Source organism: Taeniopygia guttata, chromosome 25 (genome assembly GCF_048771995.1).
Source record: "Taeniopygia guttata chromosome 25, bTaeGut7.mat, whole genome shotgun sequence".
Taxonomy (NCBI): domain Eukaryota; kingdom Metazoa; phylum Chordata; class Aves; order Passeriformes; family Estrildidae; genus Taeniopygia; species Taeniopygia guttata.
In genome coordinates this window covers 7,617,376-7,635,385 of record NC_133050.1, presented here as the reverse complement: position 1 = coordinate 7,635,385, position 18,010 = coordinate 7,617,376, and the positions used below count along the sequence as shown (strand labels likewise).

Here is an 18,010-nt window from a genome sequence, read left to right as displayed (position 1 = left end):
GTGGAAATCCCGCTTTGGGATGCGCAAGAATCCATGGAAATCCCGCTTTGGGATGCGCAAGAATCCAGGGAAATCCCGCTTTGGGACACACAGGGATCCATGGAAATCGCGCTTTGGGATGCGCAGGGATCCCCCGGGATCACACCCTGGGCCTGGCAAGGCTCATCTGCGCCCAACTCCACCACCTCGAGGGTGCAGGGTTCGGCGGCCGGGAGCTCCTGGCTGAGCTTTTCCAGGTTGTCCAGGCAGGTCCCGGCAGTTTTGGTGTCTCCGAGCTCCTCCTGGGGCAGCGGGCAGGTCCCGGTGGTGTCAGGGGGACACAGCTCCACGGTCAGGATGGATTTCTGCAGCGGGAACCTCATCACGCACATCCCGGGGGTCTCAAAGGTGAAGGGCTCCTCTGCCGAGCTCTGGATTTTCACGGGATCCGCGCAGGGCCCCGAGTCCGTGGGGAGGGATGGGGAGGTGACCCTGAGGGGGACCTGGGGGGGGTCACAGGGACAGGAGGGACAAACGTCCTGGCACGGGCAGGGATCCGCCTGGGAACTCTGCTCCGGGGCCACCACGGCACAGGGATGGCTCTGGGCAGCCTCTTCCAGGCAGGAACAGGGCGGGCACTGGGAATTCATCTCCCTGCGATGGAGAGCTGCAAGAGAAGGGAACAATTTCACACCCAATCCCACAAAAAATCAGGGGAAAATTCCTCATTTTTTCACTTTTCCCTTCAAACTCCCAAAATCAGATTTTGTCATTAAAATCTGCTCTCAGCCAAACAATTCCAACAATTTGCCAACTTCTTTTTTGAGGGGTAATAATGGATTTGATTCACATTTTCAGGTTTATGAATTTCAAGTGGCTCCCTTCCCCAGCTGTTTTTCCCTTCTCCAGTTGTTTGGAATGGATCCTGGATCTCCTGGCAGGATGGGGTTTAATCCCACTAAATCCAGTGCTGGAACAAGAGGAATTTTCCAGAACATCCCTGGGAATTCCAGATTACAGCCAAGCCAGCCGTGAGGGAAGGATTTTGCGCTCTGTAACCTTTATCCCCAAGGAAATTGAGTGCCATAAATCCCGCTTTCTCAGCTTTCCAGGGAATCTATTCTGGAAAATGGGATCTGCAGGATCCCAAGGAGACTCACCTGGGTTGGGATCGGCAGGGCGGACGCGGCCGCGTTATCCCGGGATGTTCCTGGTGTGTTCCCGGGCCGCCGGAGCCGCGCGGCCCCAGGCACCTGGAGCTGCTGACGGCCTCGCTCCGCCCCAGCCCCGCCAGGGATGATTTGCCTAATTATTTTTAATGGAAAACGCCTATTTCCGTGGCTGGAGCCAGACCTGGAGCTCGGGAATTCACGTGGCCCCACAGACGCCAGGGAGGAATTTGGGAAATGAGTGGATTCCCGGCCAGCTCTCCAATAATCACCCGGTGACCGGGCAGGTTTTTGGGATGCTCCAGCATCCTCCAGCCCAACACCTCGTGAGGTCCATTAGGGACAGGATGGGATGTGGGATTTGGGGGATTCTTTTATTTTTAGACACGTCTGACCTTTTTCTGTCCTGTTTTTCCACGGAGCTGCTGGAAACTCTTTGCTCACCGCTCATCTCGTGATGTTTTCCATCCGCTCCCGAAGTTCTGACTCAAATCCCGTCTCTGTTGTCGTGACGGTGGCGGTGTCCTCGTGCGGGACGAGCGGGCAGGTGACTGGAGGAGTGACCACCACCCTTATCCCTTAGTTTTATCCCAAACCCACTGAATTCCACCCAGCTGGAAAGCCATAAAACCAAAAACGTGAATAAAATCTGTTCCTTTCCCTCTCCCAAAAAAAACATTGGGAAATCATTGGAAATGTTCAGCTGAGGACAGATTTGAGCAAGAAAAGCTCCTTTTGGGGGGTTTGACCAGAAAAGCAAAAAAAGGAGGAAATTTTTCCTGCAGTCAGCAGCAAATTCCCAACCCAAGGGGTCATGAATCCCAGATTTATTTATTTCCGGGAAATAACCAAACCCAACCACACTGGACACCCAAATTTGGAGGGAGAAGAAGCAAAACCCCTCTTGGTGTCCTGGTGGAAAACGGCCTCGCCTCTGGTGCGAGTCACTCCTGTCCCTGGCTGTGTCACCGGGTGACTTCGGGAGCAATTCCAGAGCCTTTGATGTCTCGGGGGAACTGGTTGGGTCTCTCTTCCTTCTTTTCCAGGCAGGGACGACTTTTCCGCGGGGAGAAAGCGGCAGCTCCGAGTGATGGCCTCGTGAAGTTTGTCACCTTCTCGGGCTGGGTGTGACCTCCTGGCACCCAAAACGGGCACAAAAATCGGCCCAAAGGCCACTGAGATCAGAGAGTTCATCCCTCATCGCCCTGGGTGTCGCCTGGTGGAGCTGGGACACGCGGGAGAGGTCCTGGAAGATCCTGGAGATCCTCGAAATGTGAAGATTTCCCTGGAGGCCAACAGCCAAAATCCCAACAAATCAAATCAAATTTGTCTTAAAAACAGAATCAAAGAATTGTGGCAGAAATGACCAGCAGGACCGGGGCAGGGATTGTCCCCGGGCTGGGCACTGGGGAGGGGAATGTCCAGTGCCGTGTCCAGTTCTGGACAATCATGGAAAGAGGGATGGGGAGGGGCTGGAGTGGGGCCAGAGGTGGGAGCAGAGCTGGGGAAGGGTCTGGAAAATTCTGAGGGAGATGGGGGGGCTCAGCCTGGAGAAAAGGGGGATATAGGTGGGATTTGGGATCTGATCCCAGAGAATGGGACAGGACAAGAGGAAACGGCCTCGAGCTGTGCCAGGGGCAGCTCAGGGTGGGAAATTTGGGAAAATCCCTCCTGGAAAGGGCCTTGGAAGAGGCTCAGGGAGGTTTGGAGTGGCCACCCCTGGAGGTGTCCAGGGAATTCCTGGACCACATCTGGAGCTGCGGCTGATTTGGGTCCCACAGCTCAAAACCAAGCAAAGCCACCCAGATGTTCCAGGGACCTTGAGGAAAAAGTGGATTGGGAGATGCTGAAGGATCTGTCCACCCTGGAAGGGACATGGGGATGATCCTGGGGCCTCTTTGAGCCATCCAAAATATTCATGGAGAGGCTCTTCCAACTGAGGGATTGAGGAAAAACTGGCCAGATAATCAGGAATAAAATTCCCAGCAGAAGGAATACTGTGAGAGAGCCAAGACCCTTCCAGAGTCCCACCCCACCTCCATTCCCCAAATGCACCAAAACAACTTTTTTTTTCCAGAGTTTAATCCCGAGGGGGATTGTTTCCAGGCTGTCTCATCCGCATTTCCCAGTCCGTAGGAAATACGTGGATGGGGAATTCCTTGCAGTCATAAAGAGTCTCATGTCCCACCTCGGCGACATTAAAAATTATAACGTCGAGCGAAGTAATTGAAGGATTGGAGCGGAGCAGGTCTGGATTATTAAATATTTGATTTCCATACCCCTGAGGTGTCTCACTTCCGGAGCCACGGACACCAAAATCCTATAAAAGGATTCCTATTGTCCTGCTCCTCAAGCCATTTTTGGTTTCATTTGGTGCTCGCTGGTGGAGAATTGGGTAAGTCCAGCTCGGTTTCCTGGGAAGTCACCTCGTGGTTGTTTTTTTTGTTTTTTTTGTTTTTTTTTTTTTTTATTTTGGAGCCGTGCAGAAGCAGATTAAAAGACTTAAAAGTGTTTCTGCTTGGGGATATTGGGGTTGGGATTCCCCCAGATTTTAATTTCATCTTCTCCGGGGTTTATTTGCTGTGGGTTTTTGCTCTTTCTCCATCGAGGAGGACCAGATTCTCTCTCTGTCCTCGGCTTTGCTGCTGGTTTCACCCAGAGAATTGTTGGCGTTGGGAGAGATCAAAAGGCCAGGCTGGGACTTCAAAGGGGAGAATGGGAGGGGTGATAAGGAGCGGAGACTCTCAGGCTGCCAGGGAAGGCCGTGCCTGGGAGGAAAAGTCCCGGTGGGAAGAGCCAGGCAGATTTTGTGGGAAAAGCAGCACGGCAGAGCCTTTCCTTGGGGAGGTTTTCCAGCACAGAGCCTCCACTGGTGTCCTCTGGATGAGGGCAGCGTCCCTTTTTGGGTGGAATTAGGGAAGGAATGGGAAAGATTCATCCCGAACCACAGGGAGGTGCGAGCAGGTGGAGGCTTCTGACCTTCCAGAAAGCCTAAAAGAGCCCAAATAATTTTTGCTTCCTCTTTTGAGAGGACGTTGCTTGAAAATAGCTGCAAATTTGTCTAAAACACTTTAATGTGGAGTCAACGCTGTTTTCCCTCTCCCCTCCTCCTGCCGTGCTCCGCGGGCACCCGCCCGGAGCCGGGACTCCGTGGAAAAAGGAGGATTTAATTCCGTGTATAGAACAGCCTGGAATGTTTCCACACCTTTTAACCCTTATCCCTTTCCTGCTTCCAGCCTCCCCCCTTCCCCCCAAAAATGCGTCGCGCCACCGGCTGCCCGCTGAGCCAGATCTGCATCCCCCCTCCCGCTGTCCTGGTGAGGAGCTTCCCGGTGAGGTCCAGCCCGGACCCCTGCGGCACCTCCGGCAGCTTCCAGTGCCTCCCTTCCCGCGGGAGCGGCTGCTGCTACCCCGGCACCACCACCTACGTCAGCCTGGGGGGCCTGGCCGCGGCACAGGCCGCCGGCTGCGCCAACTGCGGCCTCGCGGCCACCATGCGCGGCCCCCTGTGCTACCAGGGCCTGGCCGGGTGCACCACGACGTGCCGGAACCCCTGCTGCTGCTGCCGGGTGACTGAGAGCAGCGCCAGGAGCCAGGACTGCTGCCAGGAGGTCACCAAGTGTGTGACAACGTGCCAGGATCCGTGCTGCCAGGAGGTCACCAAGTGTGTCACAACGTGCCAGGATCCCTGCTGCAAGGAGGTCACCACCACATGCACCACAACATGTCAGGATCCCTGTTGTAAGGAGGTCACCAAGTGTGTCACCACGTGCCAGGACCCCTGCTGCAAGGAGGTGACCACATGCACCACAACGTGTGTGGATCCATGTCGTAAGGAGGTCACCAAGTGTGTCACAACATGTCAGGATCCGTGCTGCCAGGAGGTCGCCAAATGTGTCACAACGTGCCAGGACCCGTGCTGCCAGGAGGTCACCACATGCACCACCACGTGCCAAGACCCCTGCTGCAAGGAGGTCACCAAGTGTGCCACAACGTGTCAGGATCCGTGTTGTCAGGAGGTCACCAAGTGTGTCACAACGTGCCAGGATCCCTGCTGCAAGGAGGTCACCACATGCACCACCACATGTGTGGATCCGTGTTGTAAGGAGGTCACCAAGTGTGTCACCACATGTGTGGATCCGTGTTGCCAGGAAGTGTCCAAGTGCACCACAACATGCCAAGATCCGTGTTGCAAAGAAGTGGCCAAGTGCACCACCACGTGTGTGGACCCCTGCTGCCGGGAGGTCACCAAGTGTGTCACCACGTGCCAGGATCCCTGCTGTAAGGAAGTGACCAAGTGTGTCACAACGTGCCAAGATCCCTGCTGCAAGGAGGTCACCACCACATGCACCACAACGTGTCAGGATCCCTGTTGTAAGGAGGTCACCAAGTGTGTCACCACGTGTGTGGACCCCTGCTGCCAGGAGGTCACCAAGTGTGTCACCACATGCCAAGATCCCTGCTGCAAGGAGGTGACCACATGCACCACCACATGCACCAGCACATGCCAAGATCCGTGTTGCAAGGAAGTGACCACGTGTGTGGACCCGTGTTGTCAGGAGGTCTCCAAGCGTGTCACCACGTGTCAGGACCCATGTTGTCAGGAGGTCTCCAAGCGTGTCACCACGTGTCAGGACCCATGTTGTCAGGAGGTCACCAGGTGTGTCACCAGGTGTGTGGACCCGTGTTGTCAGGAGGTCACCAGGTGTGTCACCACGTGTGTGGACCCGTGTGGCAAGAAAGCCCCCAGGGGCCTCACGCCGTGTTACGAACCCTGCTGCAAGAAGGTGAGCAAGTGGAGCAGCCCGTGGGTGATTCCATGGTGCAGGAAAGGCTCCAAGTCCAGCACCAGATGTGGAGATCCCTGTTCCAAGAAGGGGACCAAGAGCAGCTCCAGATGTGTGGACCCGTGCTACAAGAAGGTGCCCAAGTGGTCCACCCCGTGCCAAGATCCGTGCTGTGTGGCCAGGTGTGACCCCAGATGTGTGGATCCCTGCTGTCAGGAGGTCACTAAGTGTGTCACCACGTATGTGGATCCTTGTTGTAAGGAGGTCACCAAGCGTGTCACCACGTGTGTGGATCCTTGTTGTAAGGAGGTCACCAAGCGTGTCACCACGTGTGTGGATCCATGTTGTAAGGAGGTTACCAAGTGCACCACCAGATGTGTTGACCCGTGCTGCCAGGAGGTCACCAAGTGCAGAACCAGATGTGTAGATCCTTGTTGTCAGGACGTCACCAAGTGTGTCACCACGTGTGTGGATCCCTGCTGCCAGGAGGTCACCAAGTGCGTCACCACCTGCCAAGATCCCTGCTGTGTCACCAGATGTGCCACCAGGTCTGTGGATCCCTGCTGTGTGACCAGATGTGCCACCACCAGGTGTCAGGATCCATGTTGTCAGGAGGTCACCAAATGTGTCACCACGTGCCAAGATCCCTGCTGCCAGGAGGTGACAAAGTGCACCACCACGTGTGTGGATCCCTGCTGCCAGGATGTCACCAAGCGTGTCACCACGTGTGTGGATCCTTGTTGTAAGGAGGTCACCAAGTGCACCACCAGATGTGTGGATCCCTGCTGCCAGGGAGTGACCACGTGTGCGGATCCGTGTTGCCAGGGGGTGGCCAGGTGCGTCACCGCCTGCCAAGACCCCTGTTGTGTCACCAGATGTGCCACCAGGTGCGTGGACCCCTGCTGCCAGGGAGTGACCACCTGCACCACCACCTGCCAAGACCCCTGCTGCCAGGGAGTGACCACCTGCACCACCACATGCCAAAACTCCTGCTGCCAAGGAGTGACCACCTGCACCACCACCTGCCAAGACCCCTGCTGCCAAGGAATGACCACCTGCCAAGACCCCTGCTGCCAGGGAGTGACCACCTGCCAAAACTCCTGCTGCCAAGGAATGACCACCTGCACCACCACGTGCCAAGACCCCTGCTGCCAAGGAATGACCACCTGCACCACCACGTGCCAAGACCCCTGTTGCCAAGGAGTGACCACATGCCAAAACCCCTGCTCCCAGGGAGTGACCACCTGCCCCACCACGTGCCAAGACCCTTGCTGCCAAGGAATGACCACGTGCCAAAATTCCTGCTGCCAAGGAGTGACCACCTGCACCACCACCTGCCAAGACCCTTGCTGCCAGGGAGTGACCACATGCCAAAACTCCTGCTGCCAAGGAATGACCACCTGCACCTCCACGTGCCAAGACCCTTGCTGCCAGGGAGTGACCACCTGCCAAGACCCTTGCTGCCAAGGAGTGACCACCTGCACCTCCACCTGCCAAGACCCCTGCTGCCAGGGAGTGACCACCTGCCAAGACCCCTGCTCCCAAGGAGTGACCACCTGCCCCACCACGCGCCCAGCCCCGTGCTGTGTCCCCAGCTGTCGCCCCCCGTGTGCAGACCCCTGCCGTGCCACCTCGCAGTGCCGCGGGGGCGTCCAGGTCGCCACCAGGTGCGCGGACTCCTGTCCCACCACCTGCGTCACCCAGACCTGCCCGGTGTGTGGCCAGCGCTGCTCCGTCTCCTGCTGCCCCAAATTCCGGGCTCGCTGAGGGGCTCCGGGCTGGGATCCAAAGGAGACCCCGCTCCCCGTGGGGGTTTCCCCGTGGAATCTCCAAAGGAAGAGTAAATCCTCATTTTCCTCGCGTTCCGCCCCGTTCCTGCTGTTTTTCACCTCAAGAAAGCGCCATTCCTCACGGGATGTCACCGAGCGATTTTGTGCCCCCGGGATTGTTCCCCGGGAGAAAGAATCCACAGTTCCCCCTCGCACTGGGAGTGCCATGGAGGAATTCCCGTCTGTTCTTCCTCCTGATTTTTTCCTTTCCGTATTCTGAAGCAATAAAATAAAAGATCCTGGCATCGGCCTCGCGCGTTTCCTTCACTTCCCGCCCTTTATCCTTTTAATTCCTTTCCTAAAATCCTGATGTTTGTAATAAAAAATGCTTGGGAAGGTCTCACTGGGATTGTGGAATGCCCTGAGATGGAAGGAACACACAGGGATCACCAAATCCAACTCCTGGCCCTGCCCAGGACGTCCCAAAATCCCTCCGTGTGCCCGGGAGCGCTGTCCTGGAGCTCTGGTGGGTTTGGGGTGGTGACCATTCCTTGGGGAGCCTGGTCAGCGCTTCCACACTCTGGTGGGAAGAACCTTTTCCCGAAATCCACTCCAATTCCCACCCCCGGCACATCTCCAGCCCTTCTGTCAGTCCTGACATCCCTGAAATCCAAAATCAATGTCTGAAATCCCAGATCAAAGTGTGAAATCCCAGATCAATGTCTGACATCCCAGATCAATGTCTGAAATACCAAATCAATGTCTGAAACCCCAGATCAATGTCTGAAATCCCAGATCAATGTCTGAAACCCCAGATCAGTGTGTGAAATCCCAAATCTACGTCTGATATCCCAGTTCAGGTGGGATTTCCAGGCTGGAGAAACACCTGGGAACCCCAAAAAGGGAGGAATTTTTCCCGCGCTCCTGCATCACTCCCATCGCTCCATCCCAAAGCCCCAAACGGGGGTCGGGGCCGTCCCGGGAGGCTCCCGAGGCGGAGCTGGGCTGGGAGCTGGCGCGGGGAGGGTTTGGCGGAGCAAATCCCGCTGGGAATGCGGGCGGGAGGAGCGGGGGCGGCGGCAGACGGGGTGGGACCGTCTGGGAGCCGCCACCGGCTCCTCTGGAGATGCCCCAAGGCCCGGGGTTGGTGACAACCTGTGAGCTCCGCCCTCAGAGCTCCTCTGATCCCCGTGGGGTTTCATTGGACCCCAAAACGCCTCGAAAATTCATTAAAATCCAGTGCGAGCAACGATGTCCTTCGCTCCTGCTCCCAAATCCCTCAGGAAATAAAGTGTGGGTGGGGAAAAAATGGCTTTTGGATTAATTTTTCCCTTCTGGCGTGGTGCTGGCAGGTATTTAATCCTTCACACATCCAAATAATTCAGCTGTAAATCACCTCGGAGCAGCAGAGAGCAGAAACACCATTTCCAGAAAAAAATGCAAACAGGAATTCTTCCTGCGTGACCACCCGGATGTTTATTCCACACCTGTGAAATTAAAACAGGCAGAAAACTGCTGCTCACTACAAGAAAATGTTGTAGAATCCCCCTGGTTTCTCTGTCAGGTGAGCTGTAAAATTTCCATGGAGAGCAAAGCAATTTTATCCACTAAATTAAAAAAAATCTGGAGGAAATCCAGAGATTTTCATGAAAAAATTGAGAAAATCAAAGCAAAGAAGGCAAAGAGATAAAAAAGGTGAGGATTTTTTTTCCTGCAACCACAGCCAGTTCCTCCTTCCCAGATTTAATTACTCAGGTGCTAATTGTCATTCTTTCCTGAGTGCTCACCTTCCGGAGTAAACAGGAAAAGAGGCTGGAATGGTGGGATTTGGGTTCCTCTCGTGGCTGGATCCAAATTGTCCCTCGGGCATGGACTGAAGGAGCCACTCACCTCCATGTGAGGCTTCATGTCCTCTGCTCTCATCCTCCTGGCATCCCAAAAATTCCAGGGCTCCAGGAGCCACCGGGTCAGTGCTGGAGAGCTGGGTCAGACCTCCCACCTTCCCCAGGTCCTTGTGGGAATGAGGAGAGGGGAAAGTTGGGTCTGATGAAGGCCCAGGACGTTCAATTGCGAAATGTTTGGAGGGTTTTGGCAGGAAAATGGGGAGAATCCCTGATTTCCGTGAGAATTGATTGAAACACACAGGAAAAATTCCTTGCTTGGGAAAATGGGAATCCTGAGCAGGGATGGAGGGGTTGGACCTCGACCCCATGTCCAGTTCTGGACAATCATGGAAAGAGGGACATGGAGGGGCTGGAGCCTGTCCAGGGGTGGGAACAGAACTGGGGAAGGGTCTGGAAAATTCTGAGGGAGCTGGGGAAGGCTCAGCCTGGAGAAAAGGGGGATCCAAGGGGATTTGGGATCTGATTCCAGGGAACAGGGCCAGGACAAGAGGGAACAGCCTCAAGTTGTGCCAGGGGAGGCTCAGGGTGGGAAATTTGGGAAAATCCCTCCTGGAAAGGGCAGCCAGGCCTTGGAAGGGGCTCAGGGAGGGTTGGAGTGGCCACCCATGGAGGTGCCCAGGGAATTCCTGGAGATTCCTCAGGATGATCAAGGTGGGATCGGACACAGCTTGGACTTGATGTTCTGGGAGACCTTGCCCAATCTCTGGAATTTTGGGATCCTGGAAAATCTTTGGCCCTTCAGCAGAAGATGGGCCTGGACCCTTGTAGCTGGGGGTGCTGCCCTTGAGGAATTCCCTCATGGAATTCCCTCTGGAACGCCCAGCCCGCTGCGGGAGGAGTCACCAGAGCCACAAAAGACGTCTCTGTGGGGTCCTGACTCACCAACACCAATGTGACAACTCCAATGGCTCCAATTGCCCATAAACGTAATGGAGATTCCCAAATAAGTGCCAATTAGGGATAACGACCCAACCCCGTGATGTTCTCATGTGTCGGAGTGCGGATCCTTTTACGTCTCCCGAAATAATCCACTTTTGGAAGGCCTCAATTTCTTGCTAATCAAAGTTAACAACGGGGTGTAACACAACTCGGGGCAGAAAGGGAGGTGCAGGAGCGGTGCTCAGAGATGGTTTTGAGGTGAGCCTGGTGCCTGAGGAGATAATGAGGAGCTGTTCCAACCAGAATATGGGATATTCCTTGGGAAGATAAGAGTTGGAAGCTGCTCTGGGGGAAAATTTCCACACCCGGCAGCTCGAAGAGGAGAAAATGAAGAGGGATTCATCTGCCTAAAAAATTCAGCTGCCAAATCTGAGCTCTGCTGGGTTCAGGTTCTCCTCCCGTGGCAAAGGAGGTGTTTAAGACAAGCAAACCACTCTGCCAGTCCCGGTTTATCCCCGGAAAAGCCTCCGGGGCAGCGGCGCCTCCGGGGAAGAAGTGTGGGGAGCTGAGTCTGTGGAAAAGCTGAGCCACCCGTGAGGTGGCAAAAGCCGTGGAGATCAGGTGGAATTCCAGTATAAGCAGTGGGAAGGAACTGGTGTTGATGCCTGGAATTCTCTGGGAGACTCCAGGCTTGGGGCGTAAACAGGACGTGCTGCTCATGCTGGGTTGGGTTTTTTTGGGGTGTTTTTTTTCCCCCTATTTAGCATTCTTTGTGATGGTCACGTTCCCATCTCCATGATTGGAATATCTGTGAGAAATGTGGATTTTCCATAATCAGCAAAACTTTAATAAAAATTGTATCCTGGGTCTAAATCCCACTTAAACTGAAGCCTTTTGTACTTTCCTGTGAGGGAAAAACAGCTTTAAAATGAGGATTATTCTGCCTTGAATGGCTTGAAGTGTTCCTCAAAAAACCTGCAGTTGTGTCCCCACTGGAATTTGCAAGCACGGATGGTCTTAATCCATGGAGAGGATTTGGGTTGGATGAATGAAATTATTTAATTTATGAGGAAAACAAGGACGTCAAGGTTTTGTGGGAATGCTGGAGGATTGGTTGTGCCTTTCCATGAGAATTAGGACAGGGTATTTCTCATAGTAAATCCAATTAATTATCCATCTTCCCTAATAACAGCCATCCCAGGTTGGAAAAACTCCAGCTATCAAAACCCAACATTTATGGAAATAAGGCCACGGAAATGTCCCAGCACATTAAATCCCTTTCTGAAAACCAATTAATTCAGCACCTGCTGGTTTTTTTTTAATGACTCCTCCATTCCCGTTGGGAACCGCATGACCGGGATGGGAGCGCGGCTGGCTCAGCATCACCTGCTTTCCTGGAAGAGGGCTTCCACCAGAAATTAGGGTGCAAACAAACATGCAAAGCATGTGGAGGTGGAGCCTGCCGGGGCAGTTTGTGGTCAGCTGTCTATCCCCCGGGCTCCCGCGTTTCCGGAGCTGACGCCACTCCGGCCGTATAAAAGGTTTGGATTCGAAGGCTCCCACCAGTTCCTTTGGCTACTCCGTCGCTCGCCAGGACCGGTGACCCGGTAAGTCCTCCTTGGCTTTATCAGGGAATTTTTATCAGGATATCTCGTGGAAAAGAGAGTTCACTCCGCGTCCCAGGAGAGCTTCGCTCCTGTGCTTCCCTTCCAGGATTTGTTCTGGAATTGGAGATTTTATTTAGGGTTTGCTCTGGCTGGAGGAGCTTGGAGAAGTCACCTCCTCCAGAACTATGGTGGCTTCTCCTCCTCTCTCCTGTTCCATCCTGGTTAATTTGTTCCTGCCTCGTTAAGGCTGGGAATTAAATAAATTAATGGATGCGGTGGAGCAGCTCCTGGGACTTCAAACAGGATGGGTGGGAAGAGGCTCTATCCGGAGGGAGGGAGCTGCAGGATTCCTGCGGGCAAAGCTGAGGGAGACCTCTGGGAGAAGCCAAGAGGAGGAAACGAGCTGGAAATGGGAGCTGCAGCCTCTGGGGAACCCTTCCCTCACAGAAGGAGGAGCCCCATTAATCCCCCCAAAAATTCCAGTGAAGTCCCAGGATCTGCAGGAATATCAGGATGGGAGAGCTGGGAATGGTCAGCCTGTGGAGAGCTCGGAGCCTTTTCCAGGATCTGCAGGGGCTCTAGGGAAGCCGGAGAGGGACTTTTCCTCAGGAACTGCAGGGACAGGACACGGGGAATGGGTTTGCACTAAAATATGGGAAATTTAGGCTGGATATTGGGAGAGAACCATGACGGTGGTGAGGCCCTGGCCCAGGTTATTCCATGGATTCCCCATCCCTGGAAGTGTCCAAGGTCAGGTTGGACAGGTCTTGCAGCAACTTGGTCTGGGTTGGAACGAGATGATCTTTGAGATCCCTCCCAACCCAAACCATCCCATGATTCCATAGGATAATGGCGGGATTTGTGGCCTCTGGGCTTTGTGGTTGGGAATTCCCATTGCGGAGGACGTGCCCAGGTGGGCGTGAGGATCTGGTAAGAAAGAGACGAGCCCTGGAACATCTGCTGTTGGAACTGAGAATAAGGAACTGGACTATTTTTGTGTGTATGGCTTCCACAAAATTGATAATCCCATAAAATTCAGGATTTGTGGCTTGAGGCTTCCTAATAGGTTCCCGATGAAGGAAGGGATTCTCTGGCAGCGTTAATTCCATAAAAACCCTGGGATTGGCCCGGACCATGGCGCTCACAATGCCGAGCTCATACATTTGATCCCTGCAGGGGCCATTCCCTGAAGAGTTGGACTTGATGAGATCCTTGTGGGTGCCTTCCAGCTCCAGAACCCAGGAATCCTGAATGCAGGCGGCTTTTCCTACCATTCCTTTCCTCAGCCGAACACGAACCCACTGAGACCTCACGCCGCGAATTGCACCTCGATAAGCACGCACTGATATCCTGATCATTTATTTTTTGTCTATTTCCCAGCTTTTTCCCAGCTCCTTCCCGCTGCCCCGGCACCTCCCCAGGATGTCCTACTACTACGAGCAGTGCAAGCAGCCCTGCCTGCCCCCTCCCATCTGCCTGCAGAAGTGCGCCAAGTGCCCGGAGCCCTGCGCCACGCAGTGCGTCGAGGTCTGCCAGGCCCCCTGCGCCACCCAGTGCGCCACCAGCTGCGTCACCCAGTGCACGGAGCCCTGCGCCACCCAGTGCGCCACCAGCTGCGCCCCGCAGTGCGTGGACGTCTGCGCCAAGCCCTGCTCCAGCCAGTGCGTGGAGGTCTGCGCCCCGCAGTGCGTGGATGTTTGTGCCACCCAGTGCTCCACCAGCTGCGCCCCACAGTGTGTGGACGTCTGTGCCACCCAGTGCGCCACCAGTTGTGCCCCACAGTGCGTGGATGTTTGTGCCACCCAGTGCGCCACCAGCTGTGCCCCGCAGTGCGTGGACGTCTGTGCCACCCAGTGCCCCGAGCCCTGCGCCACCAAGTGCGTGGAGAAGTGCCAGGCCGAGGTTTGCAGCACCAAGTGCGTGGAGTCGTGCGAGACCGTGTGCCTGGAGCCCTGCTCCCGCCCCTGCTGATCCCCACGCCGGGCCCGGCCCCGCGGGGTGGCTCTAGTGACCGGTGAGGAGCCGAAGCCGCGGTTCCAGATGGAAAACACGGCGCAGACCCACCGGCGACACGAGGCCTCTCCCACTCTGATCATCCCACATTGTCTTCGTCTTGGAAAACGTTTCCTCTCTGAGTGTTCCCTGTGTTTTCTCTTCTGCTCCTGACAGCGTTTTTCCTTGGGTATTCCCGATACTTTAGCGTTGGGAATCCCAGGAAGCGCTGTCAGCAGCTGGTGGAGGAAGATGTCGATGCTTTTCCCCTCCCCTTCTCCTCTTGTCTCTTCTCAGTCTTGTAAATTCCCTGTGCAGCAATAAAAAAATGACCATTGATGGCACCAGCTTTCTTTTGTCTTTTTTCTCCCCATTTCCATGATTTCAGACCCCAAAATATCTTCCTTGATTTCTGTTTTCAAAAACGGTTGGGGAGGGTTTTATGCCTGAAGTAAAAAAATGTTTAAGGAAAGAATTGTCTGGTCAATTCTTTTCTGAAGGATGCTTGAAATTATTGATAGAAATTTGATTTTCAGACAGAATTTTGGTCTCCACAGCTTGGGATTTTGGAAGTAAATCCTAGAAACCGCTAAAGGGTGAATTTAAGTGGAAGAAAGCCTTAAATTAATAAAGGAATTGAACATCTGGAAGGCACAATTTTAATTAAATATCTTTAAATAAACATCTTTATTCTGGCTAAGTTTGAGGCTGAAGGTGACCCTGTGATCTGGAGGGAGTTAAACCCATAAAAACCCCCAAATTTTGGGGATAAAGCTCTCACTGTGTCCCAGATTGTGCCTGTGGCTTTCTTCACCTCAGGCTCCGTGCTGGCCACGCCATTTCCATGTCTGGGAATGCTGAAATCGCTCCCCACCTACCCCCTCATTACGGGAAGGGTGGGGAACATCTAATCTGAAGAAGAAAAGAGAGATATTTATATTCGGGGGTGTGCCGACACTGTTTCCAAATTGCCTTTTTAATGTGCAGGTGGGGAGGCGAGGAGCAGGTTCCTCTTTGTGTCCCTCGCTGTCGACACCGGGAGGTGACACCAGAGGGTGACACCAGGAGGTGACACCCTCAGGCGGGGATCATGGGAGCCAAAAAAAACACAGCTGGGGAAGGCAAACACCTGAGCACACCTGAGAGGCAAAGCAGGGACAGAGATTCCCAAAAAATGGACGGGGAAGTGAGGAATCAGCACCTGGAATTCCTCCATGGAATTCGCGGCTCTGCCTCAGGAGTGACTCGGAGGTGCCACTTTTGGGGCATCTTGGGGGCATAGAAAAGGTTTTAGGAATCAGGGCAAACAGCCCCACACTTGGGGCAGAAATTCCCAGGAAAATGGGTGGGGAAATGAAGAATCTGCACCTCAGATTCCTCCTGAGGAACCCAGATCTTTGAGGATCCCAGCTCTGCCCTGGAGGTGCCACTTGGGTGACATCTTGGGGGCATGGAAAAGGTTTTAGTCAGGAATTATGGAAAAAAACCAACCCCTACGCCTGACCACATCTGGACTGGATATTCCCAGGAAAACTGATAGGAAATGAGGAATTTGTACCCCAAATTTTTTGGGATCCAAGCTCTGGGTTGCCACTTTTGTGTCCTCTCGGAGGCCTGGAAAAGGTTTAAACCACGAATCATGGAAAAGGTTTAAATCAGGAATCATGTGGAGCTCCTCTCCTCTGTGAGTCACCTGATTCTGGAGCACCTTCATCCGATCCATCACCGGTGCAACAGGGATCACGGGAGCACCTGGAAAATCCTGGAGGGACCTGCTGTCCTCCCGACATTTCCTGTGGCCAAGTCCTGATGCACCAGCTGTGGTCAGCGCCAGGAATTGCTGGAATTCCCGGGATAATTGCAATAAATTAGGGATATTTCATCAGCCTGGAGGCGGAGGAGCCTGGAAAATCTTCCTGATTTCTTGGGGGATGAAAAAAATTCATTCCTGTTTTTGGGATGGGAATTAGGGAAGGGAAACAGCAAAATCCAGAACCACAGCGTTCCAAACTGGGACCTGGTGCTTTGCCCAGGAGACGGGACAGATTCCCAACCCCGCTCAGATTTCTCCAGGAGTTCCCCAGCCAAAATTATCCCTAAAACTCATTCCTGAATAGATGTGTTTCCCCAGATTTGTGGGATCTCTGCCCGGGATGGGGATGGGGTGAATCATTGAGAAATTATTAATGAATTATTAACAAATCACCCCGCGATGAGCAGCCCTGGGTGTGCCCTGTGTGAAAAACACCCAGTCCCCCGCAGCCGGGAGAGGAGGGAATCTCTCCCAGACTTTGACTGAGGTCCAGGAGGTGGGAGCGGAGCCGGTTCCGGTTGTGAAAGATTCTGGTCACCGAGTTTAATCCGGAGGCATCGGCCCTTCCGCAGGGTTATAAAAGCTGCTCCTCCGGGAAGCTCCACACCCGCAGCGGCTCCTCCTGAGCTCCCTCCTCCAGCAGGACGCGCCAGGTGAGTCCTTCCCTGCCCCTCTCACTGCCCAGTGAGGGGGTTGGTGCCCCGGGGTGGGAAAAATGGGATTTTTTGCCATTTTCTTCCCCAGTCTGGCGTTGTCTCCCCAAAAAACTCCACCTGCAATGGATGGAAAACCATTTTATGGAGTTTTGGAAGTGTTGAGGCTCCATCTGGAGGTTTGGGACTCTTCTGGTCAGAACTCCGTGATAATTTTCCCAGGATTGATAAGAATCCCGTGGATAACCAAAGGTTGGCATCCATGGGCAGATGGTGGAACAGCTTCCCGGATTTCCAGGGATGCCGGTTCCGTTTCCTTGGATAAAATCCTCAATCCACCTGAATTTCATGGCCTCGGGTGTGGCTCCTGCTCTGGGCATCTCGAGCTGGGGCAGAGGCGTGGTGGTTCCAAAAATTGGTATCAAATATTAGGATTGGTATCAAATACTGGGAATATTATCAAATGCTGGGAATATTATCAAATATTTGGATAGGTATCCAATATTGGGATTGTTATCAAAGGATTTTTCCCTGACAAAACTCCCAGTCCTGAGATTCTTCCCAGTTTTCCACTCCTCTTTGTCTCCTTTTCTTGGAGCTTCTCGTTGAGTTCAGCTTTCCCCCAAATCCACATTTTATCCCGAGCTTTTTAAAGTCGAGATCCCCAGGAAAAAATTAGCAGCAGGAAGGAAGGAAAACCCCTGGTGCCGTTTGTCTTCTCTCCAGCTCTGCAGCCTTGCCCTGGCTTTGTTAGGCGGGGTTTTGCCTCTGATCCTCGTTTTAGGCACAGCTATTCCCTGATCCCTCAGCGGGGCGACCGATCCTGCAGGGAATGGGATGGGATCCAAAAAAACCCAAAAAGGGGCAGGAAACAACTCCCCAAAATTCGGGCTGAGCTGCAGCACCGTCAGGGATTTAATCCCAGCCTGGTTTAGGATTAACTTTAAACCTGCGGGGTCGATCTCAAAGCTGAGGCAGCGCCCGGAACCCGAACACCCCAAAAAGGCGAATTTGAGCCTAAAATTAATTTCTCTCTGTGATTTTGAATCGCAGGCTCAGCCAGGATGTCCCAGCAGCAGAAGCAGCCGCAGCAGATCCCGGCCCAGTGCCAGCAGAAGTGCGGGGCCCTGCCCAAGGGGGTCCAGCAAAGCCCGGCCTCCAAAGGCCAGGCCAAGGCGGCCGTGAAGAGCCTCCCCCCGCAGCAGCAGCAGCAGCAGCAGCAGGAGTGCTCCAAGCAGAAGTAGGAGCCATCCCAAATCCCAAATCCCGCTTTTCCCACCTCGTCCTGGCTCCCGGGAACGTCTCCAGACCTGCTTCGCTTGCCAGAAATTACCTCATAACGAGATGCGCTTAATTAGCTTTTAAAAAAAGAAATGATAAATGAATGGCGGGGTTGGTTTTAATTCTGAATTTAATTTGGGATGTGGTGCAATAAAATGATGGAATGACCTCGTGGTT

The 18,010-nt window shown here is 53.9% G+C and overlaps 1 long non-coding RNA gene across 1 annotated transcript; it reads left to right on the top strand.

Moving 5' to 3' along the window:
- The first annotated feature begins 16,175 nt into the window (after positions 1 to 16,175).
- LOC140680608 (uncharacterized) lies at positions 16,176 to 18,001 on the top strand. Its single transcript, XR_012051967.1, has 2 exons — positions 16,176 to 16,552; positions 17,606 to 18,001. It is a non-coding gene; the product is annotated as an uncharacterized lncRNA (long non-coding RNA).
- Positions 18,002 to 18,010: the final 9 nt, after the last annotated feature.